Source organism: Equus quagga, chromosome 5, assembly GCF_021613505.1.
Source record: "Equus quagga isolate Etosha38 chromosome 5, UCLA_HA_Equagga_1.0, whole genome shotgun sequence".
NCBI lineage: Eukaryota > Metazoa > Chordata > Mammalia > Perissodactyla > Equidae > Equus > Equus quagga.
The window spans coordinates 124,271,327-124,294,172 of NC_060271.1; positions in this window are offsets into that span (position 1 = coordinate 124,271,327).

Sequence of the window (22,846 nt, forward strand, 5' to 3'; positions counted from 1 at the left end):
AGAGCCTTGGTGCTCAGAATAGATAACGTGGACTCAAGGCAGTGGAGAATCTTTGGCAGCATTTGAGTAGGAGAGAGATAGAATAAAAATAAAAAGTACACAGAAGTAATTTCTCCCACATAGCTTTAACTTTAAAAATGAATCCTCTCAGGACTTCCAAAATGAAAGAATAAGGAGCTCAGTCACCCTTCCTCCCCGTCAAAACAACAATTTAACTGGTGAAAATTATTTTTAAAAAATCATTTCAAGTCTCTGGAAATTTTCCTAAGGGCATACAAAAAATGGAGAAACATTCATTCAAAAACATCTACTAAATCTTAGTAAGAGTACTGAAAGTCTGTGGCATTTAGCCACAGTTGACCACCACTAGTCCGTTCTGCCCCCACAACCTGGTGTTATGGAAGTCTCCCACCAACCAGTCTGGGGCTATGGTTTCACCCCAGGACGGGCAAGATGCTGGCATTTCTACTTCCCCAGACCCTTGTTACAGAAGCTGTATTCCAGGCAGGCACTGTGGAGAGGGCCACGTCTGTTTTCCTTGGCCAGTCCCCACTCACAGAGCAGAAGCCCCACCTCATGCCCCTTAGGCCAAGAATAATGAGACCCTGATTGCCCCTGTCTCAACTCACTCGTAGGGAAGAGGTTTCCCATCAAGAAGAGTCCAGAAGACCAGAGGCTGCCTATCCGCCCTCACACACGCTTACTCATAGAGCTAGGGCACTCCAGAAAAAAGGCTCCCACCCCTATCTTGAGTACAGGGAATAACCTTAGGCAAGCTGTGGAGCTTTTTTCTCATGGTCTGCTTCCTCTCTGGGTAGAATCACCTCTACACCAAAGATCCACCCAGACATGGCATAATGCAAACGTTGATATCCAAGACAAGAAAAATCTTAAGGCAGCAAGAGAAAAATGACTCATCACATGAAAGGGAACCACAATAAGATTAACAGCTGATATCTTCTCACAAACAAGGTGGCCAGAAAGCAGCCGGATGACATATTAAAAGGGCTGAAAGTTAAAATGTCAACCAATAATCTTACATCCAGTAAAACTATCTTTGACAAATGCAAGCAGAGTAAAGATGCTCCTAGATAAACAAAAATTGAAAGAATTTGTTGGTAGCAGACCTTTCATACAGGAAACACTAAAAGTTCTTCACAGGCTGAAAGCAAGTGACATCAGCCAGTAACTTGAATCTACATGAACAGCAAAAGAACACTAGTACTGATAATTACGTAGGTAATTGGAAAAGACAGTATAATTATATATTTCTTTTCCTTTCTTCTCTTGACTGATTTAAAAAACAATTACTAAAACAATGTGTGCATTGTTGCACATATTGCATTGTTGGGGTCATAATATACAGACATATAACCTATCTAACAATACCAAAGCTGTATTGGAGAAAGGAAATGATACCAGATGTAACTCAAATCCACAGAAAGAATTGAGGAGAACCAGAAAGGGTAAGTAAGGTGATCAATACAACAAGCTCTATAAGTATATACTTGGTATACTTTCTTCTCTCAGGTTACTTAAAAAATATAATATTATATAAAGTAATAATTGTAAAAATGTACTGTTGGATTTGTAATATATACTGACATATTAGGCAAAACAGTAATAGTTTAAAAAGGTGAGGAGAAAATGGTGTTGTATAGGAATAAAGTTTCTCTATTTCACTAGGACTAGTATAAAACTGAAATAGAGGCCAATAAGTTAAGATATCAATTATAAGCTCTAAAGCAACCACTAAGAAAATAAAAAAAATATAATAAAAAATTATTAAAAGAATTAAAATGTTACGGTAGAAAATATTCACTTAATAAAAAGAAGGCAATGAAAGACAAAAAGAGAAAACATATAAAACGTACAGGAAAGAAAAGAAAGCAAAACGGCACATGTAAATCCCACCATATCAATAATCTGGGCCTCTACCACAAGCCATATAAAATAGCTCAAAATGGATTTTAGACCTAAATGTCAGAGCTACAACTACAGAACTCTTACAATAAATTACAGAAATAATTCTATGTGACCTTGGATTAGGCAACAGTTTCTTAAATATGACACCAAAGGACAAGCAACAAAGAAAAAATAGACAAATTGACAAATAGACAAAATAGATAAATAGACAAAATTGAAAATTTTAAATAGACAAATTTAAAGTTTTAATGATGCAAAATATACCATCAAGAACATGAAAAGACAAGCCACAGGATGGGAGAAAATATTTGCAAATCTTGTATATGAAAATGGAGTTGTATCCAGAATACACAAAGAACTCTTCAATTTGATAATATAAAGACAAACGAACTTTTTAAAATGTGCAAAGGATTTGAATAGACATTTCTCCAAAGATACACAAGCAGACAAAAAGCTCATGAAAAGGTGCTCAACATCATCAGTTATTAGGGAAATGAAAATAATAACTATAATGAGATGGCACTTCCCACACACTAGAATGGCTAACATAAAAGAGTCAGACAATAACAAGTGTTGGATACAATGTGGAAAAATCGGAGTCCTCAAACATTGCAGATTGAAATGTAAAATGTTGCAGCCACTTTGCAAAACAGCTTGAGTTTCCCAAGAAGTTAAACACAGTTATTGTATGACCCAGCAATTCTACTTCAACGTATATACCCAAGACAAATGAAAATATACATCTACACAACAACTCATACACAAATGTTCATAGCAGCATTAATCTTAATAGCTAAAGACTGGAAACAACTCAAATATCCATCAACTGATAAATGGATAAATAAAATTTAATATCCATACAATAGAATATTAATTGGCCATAAAATGAAATGAAGTATCGATCATGCTACAACATGGATAAACCTTGAAAACTTTAAGCCACATAAAAGACACTAGTCACAAAAGAACATATTTGAATTACTCCATTTGTATGAAATGCCTAGAATAGGAAAATTTATAGAGATAGAAAGCAGATTAGCAGTTTCTTAAGGCCAAGAAGAGGTAAGCGGATAGGGTGGGGAATTAATGATATTGAGCATTTTTTTATGTGCTTATTGACCATTGCATATCTTCTTTGGAAAAAATGTCTATTCAGATTCTTTGCCCACTTTTAATTGGGTAGACTTTTTATTATTGAGTTATGTGTTCTTTATATATTCTAGACACATTTCATCACATTTGTGATTTGCAAGTGTTTTATCCTATCCTATGGCTGTCTTTTCACTTTCTTGATCGTTTCCCTTGAAACACAAAAGTTTTTAGTTTTTATGAAGCCCAATTTATCTGTTTCTCTTTTGTTTCTTGGGTTTTTGGTGTCATGCACTTATTCTTTTTAAAAGAAAAAACAAGAGTCTGATTCCTCTGTTTCCCTCCTGTTTATAGAGACAGTACTCAAATACTAGTCTGACTCAAATTGTATCTTATTGATGACAGTGGTGTTGTGAGAAGAGTACATCATTCTCTTTGTAGGGCTAATAGGCTTCCTATCAGTGGGTCATGATTTAGTGAATACCTCTCTAGTGCCTGGGAGAAACAAGAGGATTTTGGTAACATGGGACAAGGGAAGTTTTGATCCAATGACAGCTAAGAGATATGAATGTCACTTAGAGATTTACGAGTCTATCCTTCTCATGACAGTCTAGGAACAAATTAATTCATTTGCCTCCAGAAGAGGGGTCTCCCCCTATTTTTTCCAGAACAGAGGCCCAGATGGACAGAGCAAGATAGACTCCACTCTTCCTTTGATGAAAGTCAAAGGAATCAGAGTCCCCTTTGCACTTCGATTCTCCATCCTTAAGAGCCAAGCATAAGCTATCCAGGTTAGAGCAAACATCAGATGTTTAAAGTGTGAAATTTAGTATCTGACAAGAAAGTATTTATACAATTAACAGCATCTTTACAATGCCAGTTAGACAGAGCATTTCGTCTGGGTGGGTGGGGAGTGGGAGGCAGGGACAGAGAAGATAGGCCTTTACCACTCCTCTCTGGTGTTTTCTCTTCCCACCCGGGCTATCCTAAATCTGTCAGCTTAGAAGGAGAGAGGCTAGAAATGTAAACATTACTCTCACATCAAGGAAGTTCCAGACAAAAAGACAAGGAGCATTTCAGCCTGTTGAGATGCATCGAGGTGGTAAGTATCATCCTCATTAGTGTCTCCAAGCTGCCCTGAGTGTGAAGCTGTTGGAGAACTCCATGGCATTACCATTCTCTGAAACGCCAACAGCCAGGGACTGTTTTCTTAATAGCACCACAGGACACTGGCATTTTCAAAGGCATTGTGTACCTGTGATATTAAAAAATACCTTCAGGAAAATGATTTTCTATGCAATAAAAAGTCATAAAATGTACATCATTCTTCCCTCTTTATGCCAATATTTGGTTATCTAGACAGGCTCCAATAGTTGAAGCTTGTGTGTACATATGTATGCAAGCATTTTCATATACAAATTTATATATTATATATTATTTTGAAGTGTGTACCTTTATAAAAGTTGATAATAAGAATAAGCCACAGAGCTTGGTGAAGTTGAAATGTGTAAAACAAATGTCTGCCCCACTTGAGATTTTTGGGTTGTGTGTATTTCCAACTATTTTATTTATTTACCTAACATGTATTTTTTATACATCTACTATGTGCTTGGCATATCCTAGGCATTGATGAACACCATAAGAAAATAAGATCAATGAACACATGGAGCTTACATCCTCTTAGGTGAAAAACCACAACCAAAAATAGATTGCAGTAAGTGCTATGCTGAGAAATCCAATAGCATGATATGATAAAGCAATCCTGGGCATCTACTTAGTATTACCTATTCAGGGAAGGGCTCACTGAGGAGATGGCATTTAGACTGAGACTCAGATCTGATCGACAAGAAAACACCCATGATGAGACAAGATGGCTTGGGGAAGGAGGCAGGATTCCAGGCCCAGAGAACAGCCACTGCCAAGATCTGGAGACAGGAAATGTCTTGGTGTGTCCCGGGATCAAGAGGAAGGCCAGTGTGGCAGGAGCAGAGGGAATAACAAGGAGAGTGACAGAAGACAAGGTCAGCCAAGTTAAGTAGTTTGGATTTTAGTTGCATTTTAATGCCTGACTGCTGACATGGTAGTCTGAGAATCAAGATCTGGGTGGGTTTTGATCAATGCCCTGCCATTAACTTACTGTATAGCTCCGGAAAACTTATATCCTTTCTCTTGGCCTCAAAGCGACCTCAACTGTGAAACAAAGAGATTGGACTAGAAAGTAGATGATCTATGAATTCCCTTTGAGTGCTAACATTCTATGATTCTAATCTTTGCCCTCAAAGATGAAGTTGAACACTCCCTTTTCTTAAAAGTACTGAGGCCCTTCTGTGAACTAGGGAAGTATAGCTCAGGGTATGCTGGTCATCTGCCCTGAATTGTAAAACTGCCAAGACTCAAGATAGGATGAGGAGCCAAAGATTGCATTTCCCATGTTGTTGACATTTCTTACAAGACATATTTGCTGTGAGTCTTTATATTTTGCTTCTGTCTTCATTACTTATCCAGTTTCTTTGGAGTGCCTGACCAAAGCCTCTTCAATTCTCTACTTCCACCTCAACAATTAAAAAAAAGAAAGAGAGCAATGAATGAACATGGGAGTCATTAATCCCTTCCCAATATCCACAGGCACACTGGTTTTCCAAACTCTCCTTCGGGAATAAGATCAAGTGTTCAAAGACTCACTTACTTCTCTTTGCAGAAGTGTGCGCTTGAAGATGTAACACTAATGTGAGCAAGATCACTCTGTAGGAATTCCCAATTGGAAATACAATCAATTAGGGTAGTGATTCCTGGAACCTGAAATTCACTGTGACCAAAGATTAGTTGGCTCTCACCATAAATAATTTAGAAAGACCACTAAATAAACACTTCAATAGCTTCATTGGGTTGCTGAATAAACAAGCAGTACGTGCACAAGATAAACCTTTTAAAGGAATAGCTAAGAGATTTTGACTTTTAAAGAATATTTACCTTGGAACTGAGATAAAACCCAAGACTGAGTTTAAAGAGACAGACAGCACATAGAACACAGGCTGTCTTCCCTGAATCAGGAAGAGAAGAAACTCTGTTTCTGATTTGTGGTATTTTAAGTTTCAGGGCTGGGTTGATACCATGACTTCTTTTTCAGAGTCACGCATGCTTTAGCAGGAAAAAGCAAAATATTTTTAAACAATACACATATTTGTGAGTTTGCTACATTGTGTGATTTTTATCATGCTTTTGGGGCCAAAACACATCGGTAGGAAAACAACTCTATTTTACTATGGAAAATAATATCTGACATACGAAAATTTTATTTGTAGGAAAAAAATACATCCTGTAAAGTGCTGTTCAGCTAAACTAAACAAACACTCTAGAAAAAATGTTGTTTATTTTTTAAGTTGCTAACAATATGAGTCATCTGAAAGGTATTTTATTATGTACAAGCAAGAGTACATTTGATGACTGGCTTTGAGCACTGCCTCCTAAGAAATTAGCAATGTAAGCTTTCGTAAGTTACTCAGCTTCTCTGAGTATCACCTGTATCTGCCAAATAAGGCAGTTGTATTAAATATTCTCAATTGTAATTCAATGCTGAAATGCTGGAAATGTATTTTAACACCGTATTTGCATTTGCATGCAGTACACGGTATTTAATGAGTTCATCAGCCATTGAGTGAAAAATTGAAACAGTGAGACACAATGTTTTGCTAATTAGAAAAGGGTATTACTTCTCTTGGTAGTGAAATATCTCGGTAATGTAGAGTCGTGGAGTTGTCGTCACAAAATGCTGGTTCTGTCTCCCGCAAGTCACAAAGGAACTTTGGGAAGATCACATAAGCTCTCTGGACCACTATTTCCTCATTGGTGAAATAGGCATAATAGTGCTTTCTTCTCACAACCGTTGTGAATAATTAAGAACACAGGTCCTGGAATCAGATAGTTGCATTTCAAAATCTGGCTCCACCAGTTATGAGCTATGTGATTTAGGGGCAGTTTGTTTAACTTCAGAGTGCCTCAATTTTCCCATCTGTAAAATGGAGATAATAACAGCACCTAATTGAAATAATTGTAAGGATAAGGTAAGAGATCATATGTATAGCAATTAGAATAGTGCTTAGCATTCAGTAAATGTTAGTGTTCATTTACATTATTATTATTATTATTATTATTATCAGAAATAGTAGTAGTTTCAGCAGCAGTGCTATGTGAAAATCTAGGTACTTGGTGGAGAGAAATCAAATTGCTTTAAGAGTAAAGCAAATAAAGTAGTCCTGTGGGCTGGAGCTATGAAGGAAGGCTGGAGGATGGAGCCATGGCTAGGGCTGGGCCTCAGTGAAGGGAAAGAAGACAAAAGAACAACATTACAACCTGAGAGGACAGAATAATCAAAGAGATGGAAGGGAAAAAGTTAGATTTCCAGGTGAAGGCAGCAAAATAAATACATGTACCTACTCTTGCTCCTTCTTGAAACTCTAAGAAAATGACACAATAAAATATATATATATATATATGGGTGAGGAAGATTGGCCCTGAGCCAACATCCATTGCCACTCTTCCTCTTTTTTTTTTTTTTACCTGAGGATGATTAGCCCTGAGCTAACATCTGTGACAGTCTTTTTCTATTTTGTATGTGGGATGCCTCCACAGTGTGGCTGATGAGTGGAGTAGGTCCACACCCAGGATCCAAACCAGTGAACCTGGGCCACTGAAGCAGAACACGCAGAGCTTTAACCACTCGGCCATGGGGCTGGCCCCGACAGAAATATTTTTAAGGCATAAAACCATAAAAAAATAATAGAAGAGAAAATAACAAAACTTTGGAATCTAGTAAGCAATTGGACTAGTGCTAAATGACTTAGGAGACTTGAGTAATATGAATTCCAAGTTGGCAGTAGGAAAAGCTAAAACATTACCAAATTTATGGCAGAAAACCCCCATAAAGTTCAGGAATGTCCAGCACCAGGGACTTCTAAGAGTGGAACTGAGGGTAGGGCTAAAAAGTGGATTCCTTAAAAGTTTGCTTAAGAAACACTTAAATCCCCAGATTCTCTCCCCGGGTCCAAATTATCAGAAAGCCTTTGGACAGAGAAACATAAGCTCGTGGGAGGATGTTGTTACCTAGCTGAAGTTAAAGAGATTATGTGCTCATTTATATGCTGAGTGCTGAGATCCACCCTACTACCCCCTTCCTAGTCTTTTATCACAGATGGACTTCCAAGACACTGAAAAGCAAACCTATACCTTGCAGGGCAAAGAGTGGAAAATTGTCTCTGGGACTCTGACTAGCCCAAGAGGGAAGATACACAGGTACTGACATTGAGACTTCCTCCACAAAACAGTCCATCCAGATCACTTCTCTCTGTTAAAGACTAGGTTGACAAATTCCACCAAAACACTCAGAATTTCACATCAGCCGTTAAGAAAATCACTGTAAAAGACAATCAGACCATTCAGAAAAGATGCTGACATGAAAGAGACAGACCCAAATGCAAGTGAAAAGAAAAAAAGCAACTTGGAGGTAATAGAAAAAATATACGAAAAAAAAAAAAACCCAAAAATGTTATTAACGTGTTACATTTATAAAATAGGAACTGGATGCACTTTACAAAAATAAATATTCTGATAATTTTAAAAGGGTCTTAGAAATAAATGCAATAATAGAAATAAAAAAGAAGTCAGTAGAAGGATTACAAGATTAAATTAAGGAAATTTCCCCCAAAGCAGGATAAAATGTCTAGCAGACAAAAAAATAGGACAGAACACTAAGAAAACTTAATATCAGCCTAAAACTTTTGATATCCAAATAATAGGAGTTCCAGGAAGAAAGGACTTATACAAAGGAAGAAAGGAACCATCAGTGAAAAACTATATCAAAAATGTTCAGAACTGAAGGATACGAATTGCCAAATGCCTGGTACAGTGAATGAAAGCAGACCCATACCAATATATATCATCTTGAAATTTTAAAGAAGACCAGACGTATTTCCAGAAAGAGACACAAATAGTCACATTCAAAAGATGAGGAATCAAACAGCTTTGGACTTCACAATAACAGAGTTAGAAAGTAGAAGACAACCAACCAGAGCCTTCAGATTCTGAGGGAACATTATTGACAACCCAATATTCTATATCCAACCAAACACAATCAAGGATGACACTAGAATAGAGACATGTTAAGGCAAGCCACGGTCTTTAGAAAAATGTTGCTTCCCATTATTCCTTTTCTGTGAAGGTACTGGATGATGTACTCCTGTAAAACACGGACGTGATCAAAAGAGAAGACGTGGATATAGTAAGAGGGCATCCAAAACTGGAAATAAGAAGAAAGCCCCTGAGATAATGAAGGATAACCCGGGGATGACTGTACATCAAGAGTAGAAGACAAATACATTACGAACAGATGCTTAGTACTTTGATGAGTTTTTTTCTAGAATGTAAAATTTATAGAACACTTGAAGATTTTGACAACTGGTAAAGAATTTGGACTGAATTAGTGATAAGTCCCAAGGAAACTAAACAAAGAAAAATTCAAGACAACTATTCACTAAAGAGAAAGGGAAAATCATGCAAAACAGGAGAAGAAATTATGATTTACTATATGGTTCAGGATTTACCTAGTCATAATATGGGAAATACTGAATATTCATATAACCAAAATTAGTAGAACTATATTGGAAGGGTGGAAGAAACAGGAAATGTGTGTGTGTGTGTGTGTGTGTGAAATCAATGGATCGTGCCTAAACTGAAGCATCTGTAAGTAGCTCTAAATTTACCAATGCTTCCCAACCTTGTTCAAGACATGGTGCGTGCGTGTGTACACACACACACATATTTATAAGGCACATAGGAATAAATGCAAAAGACTGATTGAGATTGGAGGCAATGAGACAGGGATTTAGGCCACCCCAGGTTCCACCTGACCTCCCCGAGGGCAGAAAGGATCAATATCTCCCCACACCTGTAATCTATTTGCTGCTTACTGTTTGAGAAGCTCTGATTTAGAGATAGGGAGGTAAATACCAAAAGAACAAGCTAAGTGAATTGAAAGTGATTTCCTCTGCCGAGGGGAGTAGGAGAAGGGGAGACAGGCAGGAGCAGAGACCTACTATTTTTCACAATAAACCTTGTAGAACTAATTGAATCTTTAAACCATGTGTCTATATTACTTTAACCTTAAAAATAAAATAAAATAAATACAACCCTGAACTATACTATGAAAGTGATGCCTGAACTAAATATGATGCTAACACTTATTGAGCACTTTTTAAATGCTGAGCATTAATTAATTTCCCCATTTCCCCATTTGATCCTCAAGACAACAAGCAACAAGAAATAATTATTGCTATTATACACATTTTAAAGATGAAGAAACACACAGTAAGAAATTAAATATATTGCCCATATTCCTACAGCCAAAAAGTGACAAATCTGAAACCCAAGCAGGCCTCTGCCATGAATCAGAGCCCAATCTCCTGACCCTCTGCTGTGTTATCTCCCAGGTGAGGTCAGTGTTGGCAGTGCCACATTCCAAGGGGTCTTATATATCAGTCTAGATGAAGGCTTCTTTCTCAGGCACTTTGAGAAATGGGATCTTCCCAATGTTTTTTCACATATCAGGAATATGGGCCATATCAACCTGCTCAAGTCTAGAAAGCAGAGTATTAAAAACCCAGCTCCATCTTTTCGCCAACCCTCCTGCAGACACTTCCCCATGAGAGGGTCTCATTGCTGCCTCATGCTGGATGGAAACAGGGCTGCCCAGCCCTTGGCATCCACTCGAGCAAACTTCCTAATATTTTACAGGTTATTGCTGCTTTTCTACGGGGCTGCAATACTCTGATGGTTTAATAGGAAGATCGAAAAGCAGGAGCAAACTTCATTGGATGTTTAATACTGTTTTCAACATCACTATTTAATTATTTTAACAAAGTCACTATTGGTTAATGGGTTTTCTAATATAAACTCTGCTTTGTCTTGAACTTCTCCCAGGCATATGCAAAACAGCATATTCTAACCCAAAACTTAGAAAAAATAAAGAAAAACTTTAAAATGACTGATGGACACTTAAATTTCATATAAAAAGTGACCCTTATTTTAGCAACCAATACCATTTGGAGGTTTCCTGGCATTTTAAAAACTTTAAAGTTATTCTGAATATTTACATCAAGAAGAGCTTCAACACAACCACACATACACACACACACACAATAAAGAGACAGAGACACACAGAGCAAAAGAGAAAGAAGAGAAGAAATTTTAAAAGGACAATAACAAAGAGCTGTGTTAATCTTTAATTAAAATAGTATTTTATCATAGGGACTTATCAGATGATTTATGTTAAATAGATCAATAGAATTCAACTGACTGAGTACGGTTATTTCTTCTCACTATTTTTCTGTCTCTCCTGCTGGCAAACCAGACGTGCAGACTTTTACACCAAAGATCTTCTTCCCAAGATCTTCCAGATTCCCCATGCTACCCCACGCGCCCACACCCACGCACACACATGCACATGCTCACATACAACCCTGATAAGAACTGAGCATCATCATTGTCCGAGACCCAGATTCCGTCTCGGAGCCACACCTCCTTCCAGAGCATCATCATTGTCCGAGACCCAGATTCCGTCTCGGAGCCACACCTCCTTCCAGAGCAGGGGATTAGGCTGGTCCATTTCATAGTCCGTGGCTGGATTTAGACCCAGCTCCCCAGCTGCCTTCTCCCTCCCAATTCCTCCACACTCACCACCACATACTGTGCCCAGGATTCTTCACAGTGAGGGAATCCTCTCCTCTAGAAAGTGAGTCTGGAAGGGAAGCTTAGAAAATAAATGCCTTTCCTTCACAGTAAAGACAATTATTTGGTTGTCTTTCCTTAAATAAAAGCATTTTATTATTTAAATATACTGGTCCTCTCACTTTACCTTGCTCTATAGGGCACACTTCCCCCTCCCAAGGCCACGTGAAATGCTGTCCAGGGCACTGACTTCCTTATAGATGTATTAACTAAAACATTTATCCCTTCAATCAAGAAGTATTTCATGTATACCTACTGACTTCAACAGCGTTTGGAATACAAGCAAGAAATCAAGCGTTGCCCCTACTGGGATCCATGCTAAGCAGTGGAAGACATGATGCTCATTGGAAGAGAAAGGCACTTAACTCAGACTTGTTGTCGGGGATTGGAGAGGACAGGTATGTGCATGTGTGGAAGGGGCTCTACTTGTCACGGAAGAAGAGTCTTCTAGGTAGAGAGAATTGTTTGTGCAAAGTACCAGAGCCATAGAAAACCTTTAGGAAAAAAAGGAGATTATTTTCCTCAAGCACAGAAAGAAAAAGAGGGGTTGGGGAGGTTGGAGTTAACTGGTGAGACACTAAGGTGAAGACGTGGCGCCGTCGATTACAGCTCACTTCTGTAGTGATAATCCACCAGAGAGTTCTTAAAAGGGCAGCGACATGATCAGATTTGCATTTTCAAAATTTCACTCATTCTTGGCATCAGCTAGGTGCTTTGGAAATCTACTCTATACTTTAAAAAGCAATGGCACCCTGATGATAACAATTCTATCAGTAGCATTTAACTTGAGTTGGATAAAAATTATATATCACCTGGAGATTACTAAGTACTTCCAAACATATTTCCACATTTTATCAACATAACTATCTACGAGGCCACTGTGATTATTTCCTACAAAAGGAATCCTGAGACTGGCTCTGGATCCATGACACCTTCATTCTACCTTGTTACCCACATACTGTTCCAGGACTTGGGGAAAGTCCTTGTGCTAACATTGATAGCCTGTAAAAGACAATATAAACGGATAATATGTACAGATCAGCCCATTGTAGTTGACTGAATTTTATGACCTATAAGATGATCTAGTGAAAAATGAAGAGATGAACTGAAAACCAGAAGACATTAAGAGCATTAGCAAAGGTCAAATGAGACAGTCAACGTGGAAATTCTGCAGAAAATACTAGGTGCTATTTTAGCTAAATATCTCTCTATTTATAGAGAATTATCTCTGATGATGTTGTTTAAAAAAAAACTAAGACTTAAGTAAAACATGGCAGAGTAGGGCATGTATTACGGTTCCTGTATAAACATAACCTATCTTTGAAAAGACATGTGAGGAACGGGTATTGGTGCCTCTGGGAGAACTGGAGCTGGAAGCAGACCAGTCTGCATAGTATAACCACTTGCACTGCTTTCATTTCTGCACTGTGCATGTATCACACTTTCGAAATGGAATTTAATTATGAAAAAAAGAGGACATTTTGAAGAAAATGATAATTCTATGCTAACTCAGAGGAAGTGTTTTAAAATATAAATGCAGAAAAGACAAGCTGACTATCACTGTACTTTTTCTGAAGAATCTGACACCTTAAGGAGCTAGCTTTCTAATGCAGGGGATTGTTCTTTGAGATTCTATAACTCCTAGGGAAATAACATTTGTTCTGACTTAGAAGAGCCATTTTCTGTCTCATCAGCCTAGGACTTGCCAAGGCACTCTAGTCAACCGAGCTTCAGGCATGTCAGCCTCTGTATACACCCGAGAAGGCCTCCCCAATCATCACCCCTGCCCAATCTCTGTGAAAATACACATCAACAAATCAGCATTTGATCCTGAAATTCCACTGACTGAGTTCACGTTCACCAAAAATGTATTTGGAAGGGCAGAAAGGTGGTGGAAGCATTCTTCTTAATGCCCTAGGTCAGTGTTTTAAAAACTGTTTTCTGTGGTGTTAATAGCAGTTTCACATGGAAAAAGAAATCTTGGTCAAATGCATTTGGAAAATGCCATTTTCTCCTCTTCCTCTTCTCTTCTAATGTGGATTGGGGCACGTTAGCACATTAGTGTCTTCAGGATTTATTGCACATACTCTTGACCAGAGAAATCTTTTTTTAAAGGCAGCCTTTTAACATTTTTCAGGACACCATGACCATATGGATCACTGTTGCTGCAGTGATGCCATAAGCTGCATGGTAGATTTTTACAGCAATAGCCCCCAATTTGTCATGCTCTTGATATCCATACCTTTGTGCATTCCTCTTCCAGTTTCATTCTGACTTTGACCATGTGATTTGCTTTGGCTGGTGGGACATCAGTAAAGAGAGCAAGCAGAGGTTTGATAAGGGCCTGCACACTGGGGACTTGCTGTCTTGGATCTCTGCCCTGGGATCTTCCCGATGTGAAGAACCTCGGGATGAAAGACCAAGCAAGGAGAAAGGTCCAGCCACATCAGCTGTGCAGGTGAGCCCAGCCTCCAGCCAACTGGCCGGATGAATGTTGTTGCATAAGTGAGTCCACGCCATTGCAGCAGAACTGCTCAACCAGACAGAACTGTGACAAATAATCAATCATCATTGTTTTAAGCCACTCAGTTTTGGTGTGGTTTGCTAACAGCAACAGGTAACTAACACAGACAGTTAACTGTCAAGGTAAAGCAGCAGTCCAAGAATCAGGACACTTGAACTCTATTTCCAAGCTCTGTTCTCTGCCTCAGTTTCCTCACTTGTAGAAAGAAGAAGTTGGAATAATGTCTAATGGGCCTTCTAGCTCTAATGTTGTCTTTCATGCCAAAGGAATGTGTTCCATGTACGTGTACTTTATTTTGGCATTCATTTGACCCCAAACTACAAGGCTTGAGCTTAACATATATCGAGCAGGTGAAAAAAGAGAGCTACACTTGAGAATTTGCAAATCTGGCTCCCAGTCCCCTAGGCTGACTTAGCCCAGATGTTAGAATAAAAGTATTTGAGTCTGGAGTGTGATTCTTTGCAAAATGAAAGGTGAGGCGATGGCTCACGGGTCACCAACTCTTTGCCTCCTCACTCTCCAGGCTCAATGGGTCTGTCAGCAGCAGCATGACCCAGAGCTTTCTGAGCGACAGGGTTTGTGTTTACAGTGCATGGGATAGAAGAGCAACAAAAACCACCCCAATTCCCAGCCAAGCTTTCCTGCTGTCCGGGAGGAATAGGAGTGTGGGATCACACTCTGTTTATTTGTGGTTCTTTTAAGTGATGTCCAGAGACCCACATTTCATGCTTGTTTGAAAGTGCATACGTAACGGGGGAAGCTGTTAAACAGCAGTTTGCCTTCACTCCAGTTATTTACTTATTTAGTTATATGTCAGCATGCAGTTCATTGAGTCATAATTCTTTACTGTGCCCTAAGATGACCAGCATGTGAGGGTGTCAGAAAGAAATCTGCATCTCATATTTACAAATATTTCCCAGGACATCATATTTGGCTGCTTATAATTCAATTATCATAGACTTTTTGTTTGTTTGTTCAAAAAGCTTTCTTCGGTTGGTAATGACTTACAAAAAAGGAGGGAGAAAAGAGAAAATATCCATTTCTTTCAGAGAAAAAAAATACAAGTCATCCCAAAATAAACTGAACCAAATTCCTTGAAAGTGCTGAAAACTAAGATGTGTTGATTTTAAAAAAACAGTAATTCATAATCACTGATCTTTCCTGCAAAGGTCTAATCTAAGGCAGAAAAGCTGAGTTTAATTATGAGTGAAAAATCAAATAAGCTCAAACACAAGACACATTTTTGCTATTTTGCATTGTGTGCATTGGCATCATAAAAAACTGTTCTTTTTTTTTTCCCCCTTTTTCTCCCTAAAGCCCCCCAGTACACAGCTGTACATTCTTCGTTGTGGGTCCTTCTAGTTGTGGCACGTGGGACGCCGCCTCAGCGTGGCTTGATGAGCACTGCCATGTCCGCGCCCAGGATTCGAACCAATGAAACACTGGGCCGCCTGCAGCGGAGCACGCGAACTTAACCACTCAGCCACGGGGCCAGCCCCTAAAAAACTGTTCTTAAGGAAAAATAAAATTCAAAATCGAGTGAAAACAAACCTGAAAGCTAGATGAAGATACCTCAAAGAAATGCTGCCTATGTCACTTTTCCAAGACAACTGACAACTGAAATCTATGAGCAACACTTTCTGGCTTGGCAAACCTTCCTAAAGTGTGCAGTTGGTGCACGTGGTCTGCCTCCTGTCACAGTACCCATAAGGCATTCACTCAAAGATGAGGCATTTGCCTTCGACTTCCTGGAGCTTTTCTGTGCAATACGATGAAGGCCAAGGCAGCATGACTTTGCACCCTTTATGCAGCAGGAAACGGCTGGTTTAAAACCTGTCTCTGGGTCAGCTCTCCTGTTCAGCTTTCTGTTCTTCAATTGGCAGAAAAGGGGGGCTACTAGAGAAGCTGAGTGGTGGGGAAAGCTCCCCCTTTCGGTCTGTAAGAAAGTTGAGTTACACTCAGGACCCAGAGCCTCCTCTGCCTTGCTCCCAGGAAAATGCCCACTGAAGACAGCTGTGAAGAATCTGGAAAGGTGTGGTCACTTCCTTGGTCACATTCTCACATTCATTTTTATAATGATCATTAGCAATCAGTCTTAAGAGATAAAAGTTTATTTGGAAACTCAGTCAGCATGTTAACTGTGGTTTAAAGCGAATGGCTCCCTCTTCTCTCATTTTAGCCAGAGATTTACACCCCTTCCAAGCCAGCCCTGGTCTTATTTATGTAACTGCACTAGAGAGTGGCTTGAGGTTGCCTCTACAATAACAAGCTCTATTTATGCCTCGTGGGGCTGGGCCCAGGCAGTTAAAGCAACTGAGATCAAAACAGGCAGCTAGAAAGCAGGAGCAGGCAGCATGGACAGACTTTTACCAAGACTGTCCCTCCCTTAAACAATACAGCTTGGGCATTCTGATCATTCAGACCTCAGATGATGTGTGGTCCTACGGGACCTCCACCTACTCAGGGTTATGAATTGTTTCAGGCACGAAGTCCCCAGAAATATGGGCACAAACTTAACAGAAGGCATTTACTGTTAGTGACATAAGAAACAGACAAAAAAGCTTTTTCTGCTGTTGCTGTTTATCCTGATAGAAACAAGTATTATAAAACTACACTTTTGTGTCAATTTTTATTCAAAGAAACCCCTCGCTCAATTCCAGATATTGCTCTTTAATACACACACATACACACTCATATGTATATATATATAAAACATATTAATAAATTTTAATAACATAAGGAGTTATCAATCATTATTCCTTTTCCTTATCAACATTCTTATCCTTCATAAATCCACCTACAATTTATAGCAATAACTCATGCTACTCACAAATTTACCATGGAGCTTAGATAATGTATCCTTGGCTTCATTCTCAATTCAAATGTCAAAGGTTAAGTAAATTGACATCTCATAGAGGAATATGAAATACATTTCAATTTCATCTAGAATAGGAATACTATCTCTTGCTATAAAAGTAAGAACAGTTACAAACTTTCTTTTTCCACAAGCTGTTAAATGGCGCCCCCTTCCTGTCAGTGATGAATTTGGTCAAGGAGCAAAAAAAGTCACACTTTATTTTAAGCATCTCAAATTGTTAGACTAGGGAGGATCTTGTAGAGATAATTCATGCAGACCCTTCATCAAACACATAATATATTGAGATCCAGAGAGGGGAAGGATCTTATCAATTTAGTGAATCATTTAAAAATATTTTCAGCAGGCACTGTGTTAATCACTGGAGATAAACAAGGGTTCTAACTCCCAGGGAACTCAAAATCTCATCAGAGAGACATAAAAGTAAAATGGGTAATACAATATAGGTCAATATGTGCCATAATTGAGATATGTACCAAGTGTTGTTATAGAAATAATAAGTTTGCCAGAGTAGTTTAATGCGGGCTTCCTAGAGTAGGTGGCAAGAAAGTTAGATAAGGAAGTTTAGTTAAATGTAAACCAGGCTAAAAGGTAGAAAGAGAATTCTAGACAACTGAAACGGAATTTCAAACTCTTAAAATTTGGAAAAGTGTGTTAGAATGAGGATCAAGTATTTTAGCGTGGCTGCTGCATAAGATCTATGTGGACAAGTAAAAGAAGAAAGAGCTGGGGATATATTCTAAAGGCCTCATATGCCAAGCTGAGGAGTTTAGATTTCAGTCTGAAGGTGATAGGATCCATGAAAGTTGTCAGACAGTCCAGCATGCACTCACTTATATTTCAGTTCTGTCCCCTCATTCCGTTCAAGAACCTGGTCAATTAATACCCATCCAACAATCTCCACAGGGTGCCAACTCTGTGCTAAACCTTGGGGCATGTCAGAAGCATCCTTACACAGTCACAAGATGAAAGTGTTATAAATCCCCTGCAAGGACAAGGCAGAGGGCAGGATCCAATCTATTGTTATATTGAGTCTCTGTGGAAAATAGTGAAAAGATTATACACCATACTATCTTTCATGTTATAAAAAAAGAGGAATAATAAAACACATATAAATCTGATTATTCTTGCATGAAGAATCATGGGAACGATTAACATAGACAATGAAATTGTTTACCTGCAACGGGAGGAGCAGAGGTGAAGGGGTGACACTTCTCTGAGTATGTAATTTTGTACACTTTAAACTTTTGGAAGAATAGTTCTGCCCTATATATTCAAAAGTAAAATTAACAAAGATGGTGGAATAAACTTCAAACCAAATGCAAAAAGAAACAAATCATCTACTGTATTTAAAATGAATAAAATAATCACACTGAAGGAAAAAAATAGAACTGATGCCAGTAACTGTGCTTTGAAGATGTAAGTTCAGTCTGGGGGAAATGGAACTGTAGACGCACCCTGAACTCTTGTGCGTAGGGTTTTTTTTTTCCCATGGTATTTTGGGTCTAGCAATTCTAAAACTAATTTTAAAGTATTGTAGAATTGAATAAATGTGTTAATGTAATTGGGAGTCAAGGTTCCCACTGTGGAAGAAGGAAGGTGGAAAGGGAGAAAGCTAGGAAGAATCACGTGGAGTTGGACTGGAACTTGGAGATATTGGTATGAATTAGTGATTTCTAAAGAAATATATGTATATAGCTTTTCCCCTAGCTCTGTCTGCTGAAAGTGATTAGAAGCAGTGACACCCCAGGAGCAATGAGCACATCTAGCACCCAGATCTGAGTTTCACAATACCATTCTTTGCTAGAAGGAAGCAAAAACCCTTAGAGAAATGGCTGAATAAAGGACTGGAATGATAAAAGTACAAAATGAGCCAGCAATATCTTATAGTATCAGAAAGTAAAGAATTTCTCAAAAGAACACAAAGAATGTCAAAAAGATACAGGAGCCAGCTTGAAGGGGCTCCCACTGGCATCAAAATACATAAGCAAGGTAATTGATTATAACTCATTGATTAAAATATGAATTCATGAATATATACTGAAATTAATAGATGATAGAAGATAGAGAGAGACAGAGAGATGGAGAGAGAGAGAGATAAATTGGGGATTTTCCGTATAGTAGAATGCCAACTGATAATTGTGAATGAAGTGGTATAATCATCATGGTAAATATTGGTTTGGGCAAGAATCATTAATAAGTGCTAAATCTAGGAGAGAAAGCTTATTGATTACAACGGGAACATCATAACTGTAAGGAGAGAAACTGACGAACCTCTTGACCAGTGATCGAAATTAGCATCAACCATGAGAGCAGATAAACATGGCAGGCTTCTGATGTGATATCCTGAGAAGCACACAACCTTACTTTTGTAGTATTCCCACCAGGGATGCATAACTAGTATATAATCATGAGGAAACCTCAGACAAACCCTGATTGAGGAACATTCTATGAAACAATTATTCTTTATTCTTCAAAAATGTCGATCACATGAAAGACTCAGCAAGGCTGAGGAACTGTTACAGACTAAAGGAAACTAAAGAGACATGACAACTAAATGTAATATGTGACCCTGTACTTGATCCCGTAAATGGAGGGAAAAAATGCTATTAAGGGCATGATTGGGACAATTGACAAAATTGGAATATGCAGTGCAGGTTCAACAAAACTTTTGTATCTATGGTACATTTCCTAAATTTGATAACTATACAGTGGTTACATAAGAGAATATCATTTTACTTAGAAAATACATACAAAAGTCTTAAGAGGTAATGTAGCATGATGTATATAAACTCTTCTCAAATGGTTCAGAAAAATTACAAAATATGCACACACGTACACACATATATAAAGAGACTGTGATAAAACAAATGTGGCAAAATGTTAAAAACTGGCGAATCTCAGTAAGTGGTATACAGAAGTTTTTAGTACTATTTGAGCAAGTTTTCTTTTAGCTTGAAGTAATTTCAAAGAGAAAAGTTAAAATAAACAAACAGAGCCATATAAGATGTATGATCAAATAATAATGTGTGCATCGTGTCCCACAGTTATTTTTATGAACTGTGTAGAAGCCAGCCAGACAGGTACGAGTGGCACCTGAGCACTGGATGTGTGCACACATTTAGAGCCATTTCAAGGAAAGCACATAGAATAATCTGTGTACCTCATAAAACCTATCTCAGTTCAACTCTGTAAGGATTCCCCAGTTGGCCTTGATAAGTATAATGCCACACTCCCTGAAGTGCCTTGGCAACATCAAGAGCAGCCTAGATATCTTAAAGGACAAGGTGCCAATAACAGCCCTCCAAAATGCCTCAGGCCAGACGATCTCTAGATAGCTTCCTTCTAGATGCACTGTGGCCTTAAGAATAAATCCTCTTCCTCTATGGTCATGCGACTCTACCTTAATGAATGCATTCCGAAATCATAGAGAGCAAAGACAAAGAAGGGTACCATGCTATAGCTTTGCAGGCTCTATCACAGGAGAAATTATTTTAACAACCCCTTGAAAGATTTTAAAGAAGCAAGTGACATGGTGACCCAGATAGAGTTTTGGGCTTAAAGTTCAAGCACTTTAGAAGCGTTATGACTGAGAGTATCACTGATATTGAATATCTTGAATCCTAGTTTTATTAATTTCTAAATATCTCACCTGCATATAATGCTTTGCAATTTGTGGAACACTTTCAGAGACGCTATCTCCACAGCAATAATACTGTCAATAGTAACAATAACTGTTATTTATGAAGCACTTCCTCCGGAGTGAGAAGTCTATTATGTGCTTTGCATGTATCTCATTCAATCATTAAGACTGCTCCATGAAGTAGTCATCATTATTCCTGTTTTACATGAAGCTCAGGTAGGTTAAGTAACTTGCTGTTATCACAGAGAGTAAGTAGCAGTGCTAGGATTCAAACACAAGACTGACATGAAAATCCTCACTCTTAATCACAATTATCCCCATAATGTCCCTTATAAGTATAATTCCCATTATTAAAATCAAGGACTTGAGACCCTAAAAAGTTAACGGATTTATCTAAGTTTGGAATAGCCTAGTTCAGGTCATGTGACTCTAAATCTGGCCTCATTCCTACTTTGGATGCTACAATGATCACACAAAATGATGGGTAGAAAGTGCTTGGTAAATTGTGAAATTTGTGAATATACAAGGATTAAATATCACTATTACCTTTAAAAGTTCTGAAGAGCACCATGAGAGCAAGCAGCAGATGGAATCAAAAGGGGAGCGGAGACACTTCGGAAATGAGTTTTGCAATTTCTTATAAAGTTAAACATACACTTGCCATTTGACCTAGCAATCCCACTTGTAGGTATTTACCCAAGAGGAATGAAAATATATATTCACATAAAAACCTAGATGGGAAAGTTTGTTGCAGCTTTCTTCATAAGTCACGATTGAAAACAATCCAAATGTCCTTCAACTGGTGAATGGATAAACAATCTGGAGCATGCATTGAACGGAATAGTATTCAGCAATAAAATAAAATGAATTACTGATGCATGTAACAACATGGATGAATCAAAAATGCATTATGCTAAATGAAAGAAGCCACATTCAAGAAAGCTACGTACTGTATATTTCCATTTATATAATATTCCAGAAAAGGAAAAACCATAAGGACAAAAAACAGGGTAGTAGTAGCCAGAAACTGGATGTGGAGAAAGTATATTGACTACAGAGGACAGTGAGGGAACTTTTTCAGGTGATATAAATGCTCACTATCTTCTTTGTGATAGTGGCTGCAGGACTGTATGCATTTGTTAAAAATCATAGCACTCTACTCAGAAAAAGTGTGGATTTTATTGGATATAACTTATATTCCAATAAATCTGACTTAAAATTTAAAAGAAAGGAAGCTGAGATTCTCTAAGAGTTGACCAAACAGGTTGAAGTATGATGCAGCCCTTGACATCCCTCTGGCTTGCCAGGAATACCTGTCAAGAAGGCATCAAAGCCCTAGAGATGGTTCATCCAGGTTCTCCCAGGAAAACCATGTACACTCCAATCTTACACAGATGCATCTCCAAATAGGATTTTTTCTGTTCCCTGGCTTACTTTCACTTCTCAATTTATTATGCTTGCATAATTTAGCACTATTAAAAATGTGGTCCAGGCTGAGTCACTCATCTGGAGTGGGCATGAGGATAACCCACTTGCTTTGTTCCTTTCTCTGAGAACCACTCTATGCCTCCCTCCGATTAGGAGCTCCCCTTCCTCTCTCCAGATCCTCCTCATGCTCCAAGGCCCAACTTACCTCTGCCTCCCTGACAACTTCAAGCCACCTAAATCTATAAATTGTTCCAGTTCTGTTTGCTCTCCATTTGGTTCTTACTATTTCCTATTGTTTGTGATTGCCTACAGCTTCTTGCTTGAGCTCTCAAATATAGATACAGAGGGGTAGACCTTACTAGTGGCTACTGATTCTAATTTGTCTTGTTCCTGGAAAGAACATGGACTCTACTTCCTGGATGCTTTCACAGTGAAGTGGAGCCATGTGACAGTGGCCAAGCGGCTGCGAGAACTGGTATGTGTTGCTTATAGATAAAGCTTAGAAGAGAAAGCCTGAAATGTTAATGGATTTATTTCCTTTCTTCCAAGAATGGAACTCTCACATTGAGATGATAAACATTGA